Consider the following 20,561-nt stretch of genomic DNA (forward strand, 5'->3'; position numbering starts at 1 on the left):
TTCTTCTCCAGGGACCTAAGTTCTTTCTACTTTGGACTCTGAAATGCCTTCTCCCTCCATTCCCATCTCACAAAACATTTTGCCTGGATAGTTCTTCATTACTCAAACCTCAGTTCAAGCATGGCTTTTGTCAACACTTCCCCGCTGGCTACCTCTTACACCAGCCTCTCCTATTCACTCTCTATTATCACATCTTGTCTTATTTTGTCCATAGCTTTTATGATTATCAGAATTATATTTTTATTTATTCATTCCTTGTTTCTTTTGGGTTTCTTCTTCCACTGAAATGTGTATTTCATGCTAGCAGAACACATGTTTGTTGCTCAGGTGGTACCCTGGGAATCAAGAACAGTACCTGGCACTCAGAAGGCACTCACGGTGTTTGTGGAGTGTGTGACTGATACACAAAATTATGGATCAATGAACAAAGTGATTTTTAGCATTCATATTTGGTGCACAGTGGGGTGTTTTCCATGTTATCAGTCACTAACTCTGATATGCCCAGGTTGTCAGTTGTTTTAAAAAGGCCAAAGTCATTGGTTGTTTTATATTAGGAAAATCTTACATTTCCCAAATGAATTATTCATCTATTAGTTCAAGACAAATTCATAATTCAGCAAAAGGAGTATAGAAAGTCTCTCCTTTGTTTCCACTGTCGGTGGCTAGAGGCTCTTAGAGAGGTCTCGAAGAGTATCCTTATGGAAGATCAGTGCAGGGATGCATCTCCTGTAGTTTGTGCAACAAGTAAAGAGAAAAATTGTTTTCAGAATTCAGAATGCTTTTTGGAGACTTCAGAAATCTTGAGAGTGAATGATATGAGAATGGCAGGGGAATGGTGGTGAATTTGGAAAGATGAAGAGGAAGTAGTTTGTAAAGACCCCCAGAACGAATTACTAACGCAGCTTCCAATCGTGTAACGAACACCACTGCTACAGAACTACTGCAGTCACGGCAAGATCTGTGCTGAGCAGAGATGGAAGTGAGGATAAGTAGTATGGGGAATGGGTGACACTTGGTAGACTATTACAGAGAAGTTCCCCCAAACAGTCAGGGGACAGTGCTGCACTGGGTAAAGTATAGTGTGTGAGTTCAAGAGTTCCAGTGCTATGGCTTATAGCTGTTTGACCTTTGTCAAATTGTTGAACCTGATGATCCCTAGTTTGCAGGGCATGGATGCCTAAGATTGGTTCCAAATGCCCCATTTGTATGGTTTATAGGAATTGTGTTAGAGAAATGCCTAGGATCTGAGTAATAGGCTGCAGTGCCATGTTAAATCACTCATGATAAGTGTGTAAAGGAAAGATTGACAGTGCTTGCTAGAACTGTATTGTGAATGAGCTGTGGAAGAAATTGGGTAAGATGTCAGAGTAGGCACTATTGAGATGAAGGTATAATGGGACTGCCCAAGAAGATATAGTGGAGGTCATCCACAGTAGCAGATAACAATGTGTCTTTCTGTGCATCACTAAGGTAATTAAAAGCCTTATTTCTGCCTGACAGTTCATGTATCTCTTGAGATAGGTTAGATAGCTAAGAGAGGTAGCCTTCCTTTGAAAAGAGGGGCAGAGAACTTGCAGTGGCTACATGACTCACCAGAGGCATCTCAAAGCCCTCAGGCTGTGCCTCCTTAATTGGAAAATTAGATTAACAATTGCTACTATTTATGGGCACTTAGGATGTGCCACATATTCTTCTTAGAACGCATGAATTCATGGGTCCTAACAAGAATTTACCACATTGGTATTACTAATTATTCCCATTTTGTAGGTGAGAAAACTGACTTCTAAAGAGATTAAATAACTTCCTAAAGATTTTACATTCTCTATATGTGCTAGAGCTGGAATGTAATACCAGGTAATCTGGCTTGAGTACCTTGCTTGATCACTATTCTGTATTGAAAGCACCTTATTTGAACAGAATTCAGATTGTAAGAGGCATCAGAAATACTTGTTGACTTTATGAAAATACACACACACACACACACACACACACACACACACACACATGGGCCCCAAATCAGGGAGCCATCTTTTTGGCCCAGAAAGCTACATGTTTTATGACTCCTTTAGGGGATTCTGGTACACTTCCAAGTTTAGAGACTATTGCTTTTGTCCGTGAGTCAAATTACCTTGAACTGGAACAAATTGTCTTCCATAAAATAGTAATGATAATGAAGTTTAGTCAGGATATACTTAAAAACTAACGGGAGAACTTTTGTGAAAACAGTTGGCAAAGCTCTGACTCTCGGCTGGCCTGAAACACCTGAGTGGGTAATTATAATGAAACCCCCAGTGCTCATCTACATCTCCCCAATAAACAGTATTGATTATTGCAGAAGGCAGTGTGATTTGGCAGAATATAGTGTTAAAGCAAGAAAAATATTAGTTCAAATCTCACGTGTACAGTTTATGCTTTGTAGTATGTTGAATATTACCTAACAACTCTGGGTGCCAATTTTGTGCCCCACTCCCCAGCAAGAAAGCATGGTCAGTAATTCCTCTGTTGCCTTCTGTGAGGATCAAACAAAGTGGTAGCCCGAGGCCCTTGTAGGTATGCCTTACTCATTAGTCGCTTCCTTAGGACTGCGCAGAAATCCCACCTGACTTTAAAGTCCAGAGCATTTGTTTTCAATGATAAAATATGCATTAGTTTTTATTCTCCTGCTGTTATAATATTCAGTCATTATAATCTTACAGAAAGAAATTTTCTTGTATAGACTTTAATGTTTATCTCTCAAACTGCCAGATGGTTCCATCAACAACTTAAGAAATTTATGAAATTAATCCCTTCTAAACTTCACATGTAATTCTGTTTCAGTGGCTTCAAACCACAGCTTTCATTTGAATTCTGAGAAAATTAGAGAATGATTTTCCTCATAAATTCCAAAATGCTGTTTTCCTTGCCTCTTTTGAGCACTGCCTGATAATGCTACAAAGGGAAAACAAGTGACTCTGGAGCACAACTTTACATTCAGTTCTAAAAGATATTATTTTTCTTCATAATCCTGATGGAGTTGAAATATCGACATAGAAGAGAGTTGGGTGGGACGAGTGGGCTATTTTCCAATGGGGCATTATGTTTTCTTCTTTTTTTCTTCTTTGTTAGATTTGTCTTCTCTGGCACTTGTCAACTAAGAACTAAGAAGGGTGTAGAAAGCTGTGACATTTGCCCAGTGCTATGGCATCATATCTCCACTTAGAAGTCATTTCATTTTTCGTTTAGATCAAAGTGTCTAGGTCTGCATTCCAGTGGATCATGAGGTATGCTCAGGTCTGAGGGAGACCTGGACCCACACCATTCTAAGTGTCACACAGATCCTCAAAGCGGATGGATCTTTCAACAGGAATAATTTTATGCATTTACAAAAATGGAACTCATTTCCCCTTTTCTAATTTAAATAAGTGGATCACAGTCCACTTGTGTTTATTTAGGAAAAATACTGCCACTGGAAGAAATGGGTAGGGCACCGAGAAATGGTGGCTTACTGCAATGAATCATACAGATTGCACATCACAGATATGTGAATGGGAGTTCAGAACCAGCACTCAGTGGGTCCATGATGAATCTATATCGTCTTCTTCCCTTATGAATTGGCTTCTCAACTCATTCCCTGAAATGGCACTTCCAAACCTTCTAGTTCAAGCCTGTTCCCTCCTAGGTTTTTCTGAAAAATCAGACCCCCTACTTTAATGAGAAGTTAAGGTCATCTGAGCTGATGTCTTCAGAAATCTTTTCTCTCCATCACTCTTCTGTTTATCCATCTGCCTTTGGAGATGAATGCTGAAAGGTGTTGTTTAACCTCTCTTTTCAATTATAGGACATTTCTCACTTTCCTTCTAATTTTGTTCCTTTAATCTCTCCCTATCAATTGACAGTGTCTCTCCTTCTTCAAAATGTACTTACACTTTTTAAATTTTTTTATAACAAAATAAAATAGAAATGCCTATCTTCACCTCCAACCATTTTTACTGCATGCTTTTATCACACACGCCCTGAGAGTCATCTTTGCATTCTGGTTCCTCTAACTTCCCATTTCCCAGTTGTTATCTGACTATGTGCTGACACCGTGACTTATACACCACAGAATCTCCTCTCTCATTGATCCTAGGTACACATTCCTTGTTTATTTTATTCTCTGTTTTCCTCTACCTCATCTTCCTCATCCCTGTTCCTCAGCAATTATGGGATGTTGGAAACCACCCTTTCCTTTTCCTATTAGCTGTTCCACAACTTTATAAATGTTTTTCTCTTTTTTTTTTTTATTGACTTCTTCTTCCTTCCCATGCCTTCCAAATGTTTACCTTTCCATAGATTTATTTTGGTTTTTAACAATTGTAGTCTCTATCTCGTTTGTCTCATATGCCCATCACAGATTATTTGGAACTTTTGTTTCTTGTGGTCACTCACAAGCTGTCAGAGGACTCCTCTTGCCAAGTCTCCAAAACTAGGGCAAGAAAATGTGGTAAATCACAAAACAGTTATTAAAGCTTCCACTCAGAAGGGATTCATATTACTTCTGTGTGCATTTCATTGGTCAAAGTCAGTCACACTTCTGAGGGACAGGGAAGTGAAATCCTATTATATGTATCATGAAAAGTCACTAAAAATGTTCCATGAATGACTCTAATGACTCCCACATGCATCCACAGATCTTTTTTCAGGCCTCATCTCTCTCCTCATCAGCTCACCCTCTTCTCCTTTTTTAGTTATTGCCTCTGTGTTGAAGTCTTCAGAATCTAGATTTATTGTCCTCTCCAACTGAATGGTCCCGTCTCCAAATCATTACTAATCTTTCCTAGTATTATCTATGAGACTTATCCTGCACTGGTGATATAGGAATTATCATATTTTTGTCCTTGATGTATGTCTACTGTTACAGATTATTAAAGATTATCATTCTTTTTCAGCTAATCTGAATCTAAATTATCTTTTGTAGTATCTTGTCTACATTAAATGCTAAGTTTGTTGAAAGTCTATATTCTAAACAGAACTTCAATACATAGTGTATGGTAAATGCAAAATAATATTGCTCAATTAAATTGATGGCATTGTCAGGGGCAAGGTAGAGCTCAGTGGTAGATTGCATACCTAGCTTGCATGAAGTCATGGATTTGATATCCAGCTCTACAAAAAAAAAAAAAAAAAAAAAAAGAGAGAAATAAAAATTGTGGAATTGTGAACACAATGAATCAGTTTAAAAAATTAAAGATGTACATTTGGCAATAAAGAAAGCAAAGTTCTTTGCTATAACTTATTTGTGTTTTACTTTCATAATATAAAATATTGTTAATGTGATCAGGACAATACAAGAAGAAGTAAATTTTTTAAATAAATTGAAAATTTATTTAAAAAATCAAAATGATTCAAAGATATTGTGCATTGACCAGTGTTGATAAGGGTTGGTTGAGCCTTTTCTGTTTCTATGTTAGGTCCTATCCTCAAGAATATTCTGTTTCCCCAACTTATCTGAACATCCCTTGCTAAAATTCTTCTTCGAAGAATAGAGAAAGTCAGAGAAGGAAGTGAAACACAACACTATATTTGATTTGCGGTCTTCACCAGTCTATGCATAGATATTTTCTGTATGCCTCATTCTACACTCACTTCTCCCTATTGCTTCTTACCCCAATCTGTACTATAAATGCAGATTTCATGTGTGGTAATATTAGTAACCAACATATGTCAGGCTCAGTTGAAATTGAGGAAATCTTAAGTTATAATGAACTTTTATAACTATCTAAAGTCCTTCGTGAAATAATATGAGGTTGTAAGTAAAATAGAGCTCTTAGATATATAAATACATGCACTAGTGGTATATACTCTGAGCTGTTAGTGGAAACTGGATATGTGGATCAGGTACTTAAAAAGCAAGGACTTGGTTGGAAGAATCAGAATCAAGAGTGACATAAGTACAGATGACTCAATAAGAATAGAAACTATGACTGAAAATCCTGAGAGAATTCAGCACACAAAACAGAAAAACTAGTTCAGAAGAGATTGAAGCTGATCTAAAGGACGGTAGGGTGGTTATTTGCACGTTAAAAGAAATGTAACACATTTCATTTTCCTTCACAACTGAAAGCCATGCACTAGAAAATTAGTCTTAAAAACAATAGACTCTAATTTGTGACAGTTCTGGAGAAGACTTAGATCAAACCACCAGCTTATTGGGATGCATGGTGAGGGCCCATTTTCTGGTTCATAGATGACATTTTTCTCACTATGTTCTCACACAGCCAAGTAGCTGAGGAAGATCTGGAGGGTCTTTTTAATAAGGGAACTACTTCTATTCATGGGGGCTCTACTTTCATGACTGAATCACCTTTCAAAGGTCCCACCTCCATCTACTACCATCACTTTGAGATTAGGTTTCAACATCAGAATTTTGGTTTTGACAGCACTATTCAGTCTATAGCATGATCTTTCTCTTGATAATCTATTGGTTCCACCTATTGGTAATATGTTGTGAAAAATTTCTTACCACTATTAGTGGAGTTAACCAAATTCCTCCAGTCTGTGAAGAAAATCCATAGGTATTAGTAGTATGACTTTGTTAAGCTACTAAATAACTTCTTTAACTTTGATTCTCCATTAAAAAAAAAAAAAAAAAAAAACCCAAAAGCACTTTTTATTTCAGGAGGGGAAGAATTTAGGGAGTAATATTTAGTCAAAGAACTTGTTATTTAAGTTGGCAAGTTGACCTCAATGTTTAATAGTTACTGAAAACTTATTATTTCATTCTTTTTCAGTAATTTAAGTGATGTTTATAGCCTGTGTCTTTTCATATCTATTTCTGTATACCTCAAACTTCATTTCTCTGCTTCTTATATTAAATATAGTAGTATTTTAGTCAGAACAACACTTCTAGTTTTGACATACAAACCAGGATGAATTTATCTTAAAATATGACCAGAGTCATTCAAATTGAACAGAAAAAGAAATTTGATTATAATTTTTCCTGGAATAACTTCTGCAACCATCATGCCACACCAATTGGATGGCTCCCAGTTTGGTAGAATCTTTTACAGATAAATAGTGAATTTCACTGTAAGATTATTATAGTTACCAATTACAAAACTGGGTTCATATATTTGCATATTTCTCTTGTAAACACTCTTTTTCAGCTTGACTTCTGAACCATTTTGGCCATTTCTAAAACATTCAGTTCTTTGATATGTTATTAACTGCATAATTTATCCTTCCTCCTCCAACTTAAAAAAATAGATTTAAAGAAAATAGAATTGATTTAACTGAATGATTGACCCTTGCTTGCTAGGCAACAATAGAAGCCTCTGAAAATGTGTCTTTTCTATCTTTCACTCATTTCCCAAAAGGTGTACCTGAGGTCTACCTGTGCTATCGTGGATTGGCAAAGGTCATTTATGCATAAAACAAAAAAAAAAACTGTCTGAGGTTGCTGTCATAAAATGTGTATGTTGGGTTGAAACTGATAAGCTCAGAAGATCCACTCCTGGACACTTGGTTATTAAAATCAAAAGAAGGAATGTAAATACTATCTCTTGCCATCCTGCAATGAGGAAAGAGAGAGAGAGAGAGAGAGAGAGAGAGAGAGAGAGAGAGAGAATATATTAAGAAAATTCTTTCCTTTCCTATTCTATTTTTATTTTTAAAATTTCAGCCAGCATTTGACTTGTAGTAAGGGAGTGAGAAGAGTTATTGCTTGTCAGTACATGGTGCACAGAAAGTCAATTTTTCTTTCTCAGGCAAATGGGAAGCAAATCAGTTTGTGTCACTTCACTTAGAATGAAAAAACTATTAGAACAACAATGTCAATAACATACAACATTCTTTTATTTTATTAATTATTGATGACACTTTGGATAATCTGATACTGTAGGGTGGTCTCAAAATAAAGCCATATGTGCACCTAATTTCTTTACATCGGACTATGGAAAAGTTGGAATTGGTGGCCTGAATTAGACTACTCCTGATCTCAAAGACACCACATGCTAAATATGGTCTACAAAAATAAAACTTTGTCCTATTCTAAATATTAGTTTAATGCTGTCTTAACAAAATGATTTGATTTTAGTATTAAGGTTATGATTCAAATGTATTTTTACATCTGGGGTTGTAATTTTATTACTATCAATAATTTCCAACAAAGAAGTCAACATATGGATTCTTTGGGGGGAAAAAAAAACGCCTTTGGGTGAGTTGTCTATAATTATCTCTCCCTACTCTATCCATCCTTGACCAGTCGTTGTTTAAGTGCTAAATGCTTCACATGTGTATAGTTAGGTCCTGAAATTCAGGACCCATATACTCCTTTTAAGAAATAATTGTCTTATTCAACCACACTCAGATGAACATTTTTGGTGCTCAGTACAACCTGATTCTGATTATGTAGTATGCAAAATTCAAGGGACAAAATCACCAGCAATTTGCTTCTCCAAGTTGCTTTCTTAAATCAGCTTTTAAATAGATTTATGTTGCCTGTGGATATAAAGCAGTGGAGTAAAACTAAACCTTCCTGATTTCCAAATCAGCATTTAAAGAGCTATAATTCATATTTAATGAAGAAAAACAGCTAAATAAGCATCCACAAGCATTTAAACAGAGACTTTATGCTCATAAAGATTTTATCCCCTGCTAAAAGCCCCTTTACCATATATTTTTATTATTCTTTGATGCAAAACGCTAAAAGGAAGTTGGATATTGTTAAATTGCTATTAAATTATAACAGAACAAATATTAGGAATAAATTCAGCTCAGTTAACTAGGACAAGATTGGCAATTTTCCTAACTTGTGCTCAACATTTAGTTTTCAAATGGAGAAAATACTTTATTTGCCGATAGAACATAAAACAATATTGAGGCCAGATGTCTGTGACCTTTTGTGTAAGAATAAAGCACTTCCTATTTCAAGACAAGGCATCCTGTTTATAAATGGCTACATTGTGGTGAAAACTGACTTTGTTTTGCCTGTGAAATTGAGTTTGACCATTTCCCCTGGAATAAAGATGGGAGGTTGAGATCTGTTTGCCTGAAGGCAAAGTAACTTAAAGTCAATATCATAATGCATGTGTGTCTGGGGCTTCATCGCTGTTCAAATATACATGCCTTGAATCTCCATCATCAGAAAATATCCCATCTCTTTGTCAAAGCCAAAAGCAGGAACATCCAAAGTGAAATAATGCCCTATGTCCCAGTGGATTCCCTAAGACATTATTTTCATTGGTTATAGGTCTCAATTTTGCTTCATATGTAGTCTTATTTTCTAAACCTGTCCAATATTAAGAAGGAACAAAGAGATGTGTAGAGTATGAACTATTAAGAATGACATTCTAAATAGACAGAGATCTTGGCATGTATATTTGGCTACCATTGCAATTATGCTTCTGAAGGCTGTATCCCTTCCCCCAAGGATGAGTAATATCTTTCACAGTCCATTATTCTAGACAAAGAAAATGGTACTATTAGTCTCAAACTCACTTATTTATCTAATCAGTTTCAAGCTCAGAAACAGTCATACTGTAATATTAAAAGCATTTGGTGAGCTTGTATTTCCAACTGTTTCTCTAGTAAGTCCTTGGACATAGAAATGTATGTCTGATCACTTTGAGCACAAGGGGAAAAAATTAAGTGTTTGTATAGCAGTCTTCTGAAATATACTTGCTTTCCCACAGAAGACATCAGTATCCATAGCATTACTTTCTTTTCCTTTTTGTCTGAAGCATAATTTTGATCAGTGACCAAAGACTAGGTGGCCCCGCAGATAAGAATCTGCAAATACTTGAGGGTAAAATTTAAACTGACTACTGATTCAAAGCCTCATGTAAAAGAAAGATGACTATGAATTTCTTCTGGATTGAATGGAGTGTTCTATTGATCTCTGGAATGAAATATAAGCGGTACCCAATGGACTGCCTATTTTAGTACAGTAGAGCAAATTCAATGAATTGCTTAACTCTCTAGAGTCCTATAGAAATCTACCCAGAACATGGTTTTAATGGAGAAAATGGCATGAGAGAATTAAGTACAGGACCTCCCACTACTCATCATTTAACCCATGACATCTGAATCATTGCCATAGGGTTACATGGGTCCTGATAGAAGAATTTAAGACTGGAGTGGGGTCTAGTATTTGGGTCATAGGTTGTTTATGCAGAATAAGCCACCTGCATCTGAAGGACATCTGCACACATTATCTGTTTATTGACTTTGGAAGATGAAAGCACCCTGTGAGAATCAGAATCCTTCATAGAGATTGTTCTCCTACTCTGCCACTGTTAAAAACATACACAGCACACTTGAGATAATAACTTTTCAGATGGCTTTGATGTGTTAAGCTAACAACTGTGAGGATTTCTCACCAACTACATGGTACCATCATTAGTTTCCTGTGGACCTTCCATATAAACAGAAAGAGTTCTGTTCTGATAATCCAACATTTGAATACACAAATCTGGTCTAGCATTCCTATGAAACACATTTGAAAAATTGGAAAGGTGGTATAAAGTCAATCATATAATGCATAAATATATGAGGTGCTGATGCTTCTGGATGATAATATGCTATATCTGCTTTGAATATGATTATGAAAGCTATAGATGTTCAAGATAAAAATATTAAATTTGTAACAAAGAACAAAATTATACCTTTTATAATTTTTTATATCTTAAATTATTTCTTATTTATGGTAAATATATATAACATATATTTGATAGATTTTATATGTAATATTTGTATATAAAACATGCTGATTTTTCTTCAATTTTCACATATTAGTCAATATACTTCTAGACCATTATTTTAACTGCATTGTAGCTTCTATAGTACTGTGACATGATTTATTTAATAAATTAATTACTTACAAACATTTAGATTGTTTCCAAATTTGCAGCAAAATGAATAATGCTATATAATATGAATAACCCCTTATAGAAAGCATTGTACCATGTCTGCTGCTTCCTCAGGATAATTTTTAAAAGTGGAATTACTGTATAAAACTAAGTTGCTCATTTTGATGACTCATACATATTACTAAGTTGCCTTTTAGAAAGATCAGACTAATTTTCATACCCACAGATTGATAATTTGATTCCTCATCCCATACTTGACACTAAGAATTCTTATTTAAAAAAAGATTCTTATTCAATGATTGAATTTAAAAAATCACCTTGTTTTTAAATGTACATTTTTTATTACTTAATACGTAGTATGATTTTTCTTGTGCTTCTTAACAATTTATGCATCTTATTCAGTGCACTGATTGTGTCATTTGTCCAAGTCCTGCAGGTGTGTCTTTATTCTTAATGATTTTAAGACCTCTTTATATATGAGTAGTGTCAACACTTTTTAAAATTATATGTTTTAAAACATTTTCCTCCCACTCAGTTTATGCTTTTGGAAGGGGCACTTCATAGCAGATTTTTGCTTCCATATTTTACTTAAGTTAGTCTGAACTGTGTAGGCACGCTGACTCAGCACTTGGGAAAAGGAGGCCAAGGAGTGTTTGGACACTGGAGAGTAGTGGAGTGAGACAAAATCAGAGGAGTCCACAGTTTGCGTTTGCATGTTGCGAACTCATATGTGGACACAAGAAACTTACTGTATATTTTTATACAATCATTTGAAAGTCATTGAGAATTATTTCCACAAATAAAACTTGTGGTTGGACAGATCAACAGGCGAGCTTAGGTCAGGTCAAGGTGAACAAGGCATCCTGTGATTGAGATGATGATTGAGATGATGATTAGCTGTCAAGGGCATCAAGCTTCCCCATGGCATGCTGCAGATGTAATTTACTAGAGACCTTTAAGAGTTGCTGAACTTTCTAATGCATTTTTAAGGGAGGTTTACTCAAGGGAGACCACCCAGTGGGGCTTGGGATGAGTGTGCTCTGTTCAGGCTAGCTGATTGGATCCCATATCCTGGGTCAACACCATCCATAACGATTACTGAAGATAGTGCCTTTGGTCACCAACATTGTTTTTCTTTCAGGTGTGTTTTCAGGAGTTGTTTTTCTCTGGAGCTATCCTAAATCCAGTGGAGAAAAAGAAATCTTGCCCCCACTTAGGAGTCTTGTTTATTTACTTTCATTGTCTTATCTGTTAATCCAAGGACTTCAGAAGCATTAGGGAGATGGATATTGCATGTTCTTCCATGGCAGGGAAATTAATTCTAATCAAGAGGATGTCACTTTTTATTCCACATGTCGAAGGCTGGAATGTTGAACTGACTATACTGACAGTTTTCATGAGCCTATCATTTAAGATAATGGATAAAATGAAGCATTTTACTGAAGTAAGGTTCATTTATTAGCATAGCTTGCACTTACACAATGCACTTACATCACTCATGCCAAGAATGCAAATGTATACTCAAAGGGGAATACAGTAACAGAGATATTGTGATATTTTCATGGTCAATCTTTAGTAAGTTTTTATGCCTTCTGTCTTTTCCTTTATTGTGGTAGATTCCTTTTTTTGGTCCTAGCATGAAATCCTGAAGAAACACCTTCAGTCACTGAGCGTATACTTTATAAAGGTGTTGTGAGAATTGAACATGATAAAACTTGGGCAAGGGCTTTAAAACAATTGTAAAGCACTTCATAAATTCTGTGCAAAGAGATGATTATTTTTAGGAAAGTGCAACATCTTGGCCTTTGCCCCCACTTTTGAAGAGATCACTACCACTGACAGACAGGATGACTGATAACACTGATGAGGATGAAGATGAAGGAAGAAAACCTCAGGACAGGAGATTATCTGTTAAAATCATTATACATGGAAGAGAAGGAATCTTTTTTCTAAGAGGGGAGTGGAGTTGCTTTGTTTGTGCTTAGACATCTGTAGAGACCCTTAATCACTACAAAGAGCCAAGAAGTGCAATAAGTTTTTAATGTTGCCCCATTTATCATGCCCTTCCTTCATGCTGTTGAGTCAGCATGATGCAAAGGAAACAGCCTGCACTGCAAGTCCAGAGAACTGAGCAGAGTCACAGCCCTGCTACCAGTTGGATCAGTGACGCTAGGAAATTCACTTGTTTCATCAGTTTCTCCATTTAAAAAGCATGTTTGAGGAGATTGGTAATTTCTAAGGTGAGACTTGTGTGCATTGATGGCCATCAAGATGATTTTAGGTCATATATGCAACATGTTATTTATTATGCATTTATTTCAGCATACATTAAATATAATTGTATATCAAACACACCATTTTCTACATGTTAATGCTGAGTTTTAAAAGGGAGAAATGAAAAAGTATTTAGATAACAACAGTACTGATGAATTGTGGGTATGGCAAAAATCATGAAGGAAGGACATTTGGGAAATGCTGAGCTGGATTGTCTGAAATTTTATACTGAGCTCAAATATTTGAAGTATTTAATTTCTTAAAGGAGAAAAGAAGGTCAGTAGCAACCTTTACAGTGGTATCTCTGTGTTCACTTTGGTAGGCTTCTGGACTCGAGTGAGGGACAGAAGTTCCTACATGGGATGTCAATCACTCCAGGAAATGCAATATCACTTTAAACTACCATCAGCATAATTGGCATGCTTCTGAAAACATATCAGGTAGGAACTGGATCTGATGATGGATCACAGTAGAGACAAACTTCAGATGCACAGGGAGGTTCTGGGGCTACTGACCCTCCAAGGTAACCATTGCTATATCCTTTCTGTTGCATTATCTCTTCAGATAAAGCTGTCTTGTACTGTGTGATTTCAACTACCCTGGAGGTTCTCAAAAGTCAAGACATTCCATTTTGGAAAAGGGAATATATAAAGCCATCCAAAGACCCTTCCTCTGTCTCTTTGTATCATTTTACTAAGCCAGATATGTTAGAGAATCTCTGTCTAAAGAAAGAGGATTTTTAATTCTTTCAGGGTACCACTTACAGGAAAATTTCAACTAGCCATCATGACTGTTTCAGAATATCCTGAGTGTCTGATGCTGCTTTGTTATCCAGTGATGAGAAAACAATGACATTGCACTGCTTCCTGCTGAACCTGACAGAAATGAGAAGCGGCACCCGCTGGGTTACAGTCTATTCATCAATAGTAATCAGCTGTTTTGTAGAACTCTTACCAAAAGTAGCAAAGTTAGTTGTACCCAATAAGTATTATTTCTGGGAAACAGAACTATAATTGTACAATTTCTTGTTTGTTTTGCTCTTTTTATTGGATCTATCAGGCCCATTAGTAGCAATTAATGCTGTAATTTCTAGAAATCCAGTACCCTTTCAATGCTCTTCAAATGAGATATAGGCAGAACAAAATGTAACAGGAAATATATGAATTTTCTCAGAATTATTGCAGCTTTTGCAGAAGCGCTGCCAGGGACCTCTGGTTGGGTTCATGGTAAGAGGATGACTGCAGTGCTCAGCAGTTCAGATATTCTGATTGCGAGTTGCCCGGTACCATGCTAAGAACAAAGTGAGATTAGTTAGACCTTCTGGTTTGGGGAAAGGATAGCAAATGTTTCTGCTTTCCAGGAAAGCTCTTTCACAACTATTGAGTTCTGCTCACTGTCTATTTGGAACCTGTTTGTGCCGAAAAGACAGGGTAGGGTGGTGGTTAAGAAGCCACAGGGTTAAATTGATTTGTCTTCAAATTTTGGCTCTGTTAGTAATACTTAGCTTGGATTAAGTGTATCCACTAGAATCTGCTCTTTCACTTGAAAAATGGGGATAACAGGAGTACACAATAGACATTTGCTATGAGCGTCAAATGAATATCACATGCTTCTTGGGTATCACTTTCAATCCCATTTCTTCTGGGCAGTTTTCATGCTGGTAAATTTTGTTTCCTGCCTGAGGGTTTCTCTGATAATTCAGACCTGGAGAATTCATGGAACTCAGTTGGCATTTGTATCTGCACAAACTGGGATTATGGATTGATACACATAAGAATACTGTTGATCAATATAAGACTTTTGCCATGGATAAATGCCAGCAAATTAAAGAGTCACATTTCATAAGACTCTTCAGAGTGTCCTGCAGGATATGATGATCATTCAAATCACACCTCTTTGTATTGTCTTTTCCTGTTTTACTTTCTCTGCCCATCACTCTTTATCCCTATAATAAAGTTCCAAATAAGGTATCTGGATAAATCATTTGCCTCAAGATCTGTTTTCAGAGGTACCCCCTATATCATTGTACCAGAGTAGCCACAAGTTAGAATATGTGATTCTGAAACTGGATCACTGAGTCAGTACAGGTGGATGTGTCATAGTTATTAAGAACCTCCCAGTGGTGAGTTAGGATGGGGTCGAGGCAAAAAGTGAAGCACTAAAGTTACTTGGCCACTATGGCACTTCAATAGTCTGAGAATAATGATAATTAATTTGGAGTTGACTGACTTTTAAAAACTGCTCTGGAAGCCTTAAAAGAGAAATTATATAATTAGATTCAGAAAAGAATCAAGTCAAGTCCAGCTCTGAAAGCTAAAGACCCTCCATAGCAGAACTAAAGAGACCATAGTTACTTAAGGAACAGGAATTTTGAGTTAAATACCAGGTTGAAGATTTATTTGGCAAGAATGGTAAAGCTGAAAAAGAGACTTAATGCACAGTTTCCACAGGTTTTCCTATATGAAATCAGAGTCCGAATAAGAAAATAATAGGACCCTGATACATAGAGTGGAAAAATCTGGGCAGATAAGTTTAGGAATTCTGAACAATGAAATATCTTCAAATACTCCAGTATTGAAGATCTCACTTGATGGAGAACAGCCTCCCTTTTCCTAGAGAGTCTGCAAAACCACCCAAAATGTCCTGAAATTTATTTGTCATTTTCTTCAAGGACCATTCCCTGTCACCTATTTTGCTACCAGGCCAATGATAAGAGTCAAGGCCAAGTAGAGCTTGTGCAGGATAAGGTAGAAAAAAGAAATTTGCTTACACTCTGAAGGAAGTTAAGGACTTGGCTCACATGTAACATAAAGAGATGGGAAGACCTGTAGGGAAATGCATCTTGAGGATATCATATTGTGTAAAACTAAAATATGGAGGAAACATTGACAAGAGTGCACGACCACATCTTGGGATTCAGTGTTATAGTAAAGATAAGCTGTTGGATGAGTTCTTAAAACTTGGACAAGATCTGAAGTCTCTGGCAACTGACAGTCCAAGAGTCCCAGCACAGATAATCTGCATTCTAGAAAAAAAACATACCTTCTATAGAAGGGAACTGCCTTCTGTTTGAAATAGAGGGCCTGGTAGACAAATGTGCTGAGCCTCTGACATGGGACAAGTGACCACATAACTGGAAAATCATTCATGAGCTAGATATTATCTGTTCTAACAAATTATAAGGTTGGAAACACACAGAAGCAACCAACTGTGAGATAGAAACAATAAATTTGGTATTGGGCCAAACAGGCAAAGTGGGCACAAGAAATTTCATGGGACTTGGTCTAAGACTCCCATGCACATTTGTCCCTTTCAGCTCACAACTCATTATGGGGATTTCCCCAGAATTAATTAAGCCTAAGAGAAAAATCTTAGGCTTAAGTCATGGATGAGTATTCCTAGGTTGGCTTGTGCCTTCTTAAAATGAACAGCCACTGTGCTGTTTCCCTTCTCAGGCGTACCACTAAGCTTGCTGTGAAAGGAATCTATCCAAATTGGGAAAATTGACATTTGGTCAATTTCTAGAAATTTCCTAATGTAGAGGTTTGCAAGGTCCTGTGGGCAGTGGGAATGGCTTAGCTAGTTAGTCCTGAGGATGAAGGGGACATGACTAGATGACCTGAGAAAAAAGTGCTGTAGAGGACATAGAGTTGACCAATGCAGGATGACAAAAAAAGTGCAGATCTTCTTGTTCTAAATCAGAGACCATTCACCACGGATAAGGCATGGAACACTTAACTGATAGGATTGCTCTTTCTGTAGATGCCAACCATTCTCTGTCCTTGGTCACTCCATTGTTGACCCAACACTGGAATGGAGTGGCTGTACTGACAGGGGTAGGAGTTATTCATGGACACAGGAGCATGAACTCCCTCTCACTAAGGCTGATTTGGATTCTACCACTGTTCAACACCACATTTTCCAGGAGCAGGGATCAGTGCTGAGCTCTCAACATAGTATCATTTTTTTTTCTTTTGTAGCAGGGATTAAACCGGAGCATTTAACTACTGAGTCACATCCCCAGCCCTTTTTCTATTTTTTATTTTATTTTATTTTGAGACAGGATCTCCCTAAATTACTTAGGGTCTCACTAAATTGCTGAGGCTGGCTTTGAATTTGTGATCTTCCTACCTCAGCCTCCTGAGTCACTAGGATTGGAGGCATATACCACTGTGCCTGGTCATAGCACAATTCTTTAAAAAGGCTGACAATTGCTTTTACGTAGGTTAATTACCTGTAACCCTTAGAATGAGGTGTGGCAACGGGCGAAGGACCATGGCTTTGTGAGTTTTACCATATGCCTCATTTTACCAAAGTAATCTGCTTAGTAGAATTAGAATGACCTATTAATTGGTTAGCTTATGCAACTAGGGACAAAACCACATAGGCTAGAAATACTGTCTTCCAGGATGAGCTATGCGTGCTGAGCCAATATTCGGAATCTGAAATGACTATTCAGGCAGCGAAAGGTTTGAGTCCTGGATGCCTCACCAACAATGCTTAGGAAACTCAACTAATTTCACCTTTCTTATCTACAGAACTAAATTCTTTCCATTGTAAAATTTAATAATTGTTAATATTGCTAGTCTTTCAAAGTTCAGTGTTTTTTGAATGTGAGTCTTAGGAAAAACATAGAAACAATGTCTTATTCCTGAAATAATTCCAATTGACATACAAAAGGGAGTAAAACATTTTTATGGCAAAATTCAAATCACACTGAAAGATGAAAAATAAAAAGAATTTTTCAGACCTAACCCAATCCTTCTCCCCAAAGCTAATCCCTTGACAATGTCTAACAGCTTGTGCATTTTCTGTCAGAAAAAAATATGCATATCAATATCCCTAGTGTGTATATGTCTTTTTAGAAAAGAAATTAACAGGAAAACAGTTGTACCACACACTGTTCTGCACCTTGACTTTTTCATATGCTGCATCTAGCAGATATTATGATGTCAGTGCATTCATTTTTCAAAACTGTAGAACGGGGTGGGGTGTAGCTCAGTTGTAGAGCACTTGCCTAAGCATGAGCAAAGACCTGGATTAAAAAACAAAACAAAATACCATATAACCTTTTATTTTATATCATTATTTAGTCAATTTTGACAGATAGAAATTGAGATCATTTTATGTTTTTAATTTTTCTTTCACCATTCTACAATGAATACCCTCATGTAAATACATTAATTTGTAATTTCTTAGTAAAAGAAATTACATTTTACATTTGTTTAAGTATTGACTAATTGCCTTTTTGTGTGCTTATTGACCAATCATATAGTCACATATTATGTTTAGTAAAGTATGAAATCTTTTCAACCTAGGCTATTTTTTTTTTCTTTCAGGGTGTTTTAAGCAGACTTTGTATGTTCTGAATACAAATAATTTGTCTTACATATTTTGTGTGAACTGTTTTCAAAGTCTGTACTTCCTATTCTTTATGGATTAGTCAAAGACCAAAAATTTTATAATTTTGATGAAATATAATTTATCATTTAAAAATGTTTTATATTTTTTGCTTTCTATTTCATAAGAAATATTTTCTGTCAGATATGGTGGCACACACCTGTAATTCCAGCAACTCTTGGAGGCGAGTCAGGAGGATCACAAGTTCAAGACCAGCCCCAGAAACTTAGCCAGGCTCTATGCAACTTAGTGAAATCGTATCTCAAAATTAAAAAAAAAAAATACATAAAAGGAATTTCCCCCCAAGGTTACAAAGATTTTCTCCTATGCTGCTTTTAGTTTTTTTCTTTTTGCATATGGTATGAAACAACAGTTGATCATTTCTTTCCCTCTCAAAATATTTTTTTTCTCTCAAAATAGTTGATTCAGCATCATTTGTTAAGACTTTCTCATTGACATTCCTTAGTACCTTTGTCAAAAATCCTTTGGCCACAAACATGTGAGTCTACTTCAGAACTCTCTATTATATTTCAATAATCTAAATGTTTGTCTTTTTACCAACTGTCTTGATTGCTGCAGCTTATGCGAAGTCTTCAAATCAGGATAAGTTCTCCAAATCTGTTTTCTTTATTAAAAACTGCCTTGGTTATGCTAGGACTTTTTGTATTCCTATATACATTTTAGAATCAGTTTCCAATTTCTATGAAACTCCATCTGGAATTTTGATGATATTGGTTACATTTATTTATAAAAGTTTTACATTGTCAGCTTTGTCTTTTTTTTTTTTTTTTAACTACATTGCATTCCCTCTAAGGAATCTTTTAAAAAAGTTAATTACATAAACACATACATATAGTTTTTAGATGGTTACCTAGTTGTCCTAGTATCATTTATGGCAAAATCTTCTCTTCCTTTGAGCTAAAATACACCATCAGTTGAGGTTTCATGTATTTTTATTTTTCTCCACTTTTTATGTGACCAAATTTTTTAATGTTTAGAAAGCATGTGTAATTCATAATGTTTATTCTATATGACGGAGCACTTAGAATTGATTCTTGATTCGTTTCATTGCTGTTTTGCTTTGACAGATGTTGTGCTCCTGGTCTGAGTATTGCAGACCTCATTGTTATTCAGCAAATAGGTTCCTTTCCTCCTTAGATATGGATATAGCTTGAGATTTATGCATCGATGCAGTACAACCTTTGTTACATCAAAGGCACAGATAATAGCTAGTAGTTCTATACCTTGGCCTGATCATAAATGAATCACACATAGTGTTCCCAGTTAATTAGTGTTTGCTGAAAGGCTAAGGAATGTTTTATGTAGGCAGTTTCACTTAGAATATGGGGATGCTAATGCTGAAAGGGAGAAGGAAAACTATAATTTCCAAGCCTTTATAGTTGTAGGCACCATGCCAGGTACTTTAGTGGCTTATTTCATTTAATCCTTACAACAAATCTATAAATTGGCAATATTAGCACTGTTTTACAGTTAATGTTACAGTCTAAGAAATGACATTAAGAAACATTCCCAAGGTGTAAACAAGATCTTAGCTTGGACTAGAATCTACAATCTATTCTCTTTTAGTGTTCCAACTATCTTAGAGAACATTTAAAACAACCTATTTTAATTATTAAAATGGAATCAGCTTGGAGGAGTTTAGTTTCTTGTTCAAATTTCTAAAGTGAATTCATGGCAGATACAGGATTTCTATCCATTTTTTTTCGGGTTCTTAGTCTTTTATAATTTTACATTGTCTGTTTTACCTAAGAAATTACAACATAGACTCATTGCTTGGTTTTGAACCCACCTTCATAGTTTACTAGATATGTGATTTTGGAAGTGTATAAAATGGATATTTAAAGAGAGTCTACCTCTTTGTGATATTAAAATTAAATATATGTAAAAAGGTCATATACTAGCTGAGTTTGGTGGAGCATACTTGTAATTCCAGTTACACTGGAGGCTGAGGCAGGAGGATCACAAGTTCAAGACCAGTCTGGGCAACATAGAGAAACCCTGTCTAAATATAAAATACAAAGTGAAAAGTTATGTGGTGTA

Source organism: Sciurus carolinensis, chromosome 6 (assembly GCF_902686445.1).
Source record: "Sciurus carolinensis chromosome 6, mSciCar1.2, whole genome shotgun sequence".
Lineage (NCBI taxonomy): Eukaryota > Metazoa > Chordata > Mammalia > Rodentia > Sciuridae > Sciurus > Sciurus carolinensis.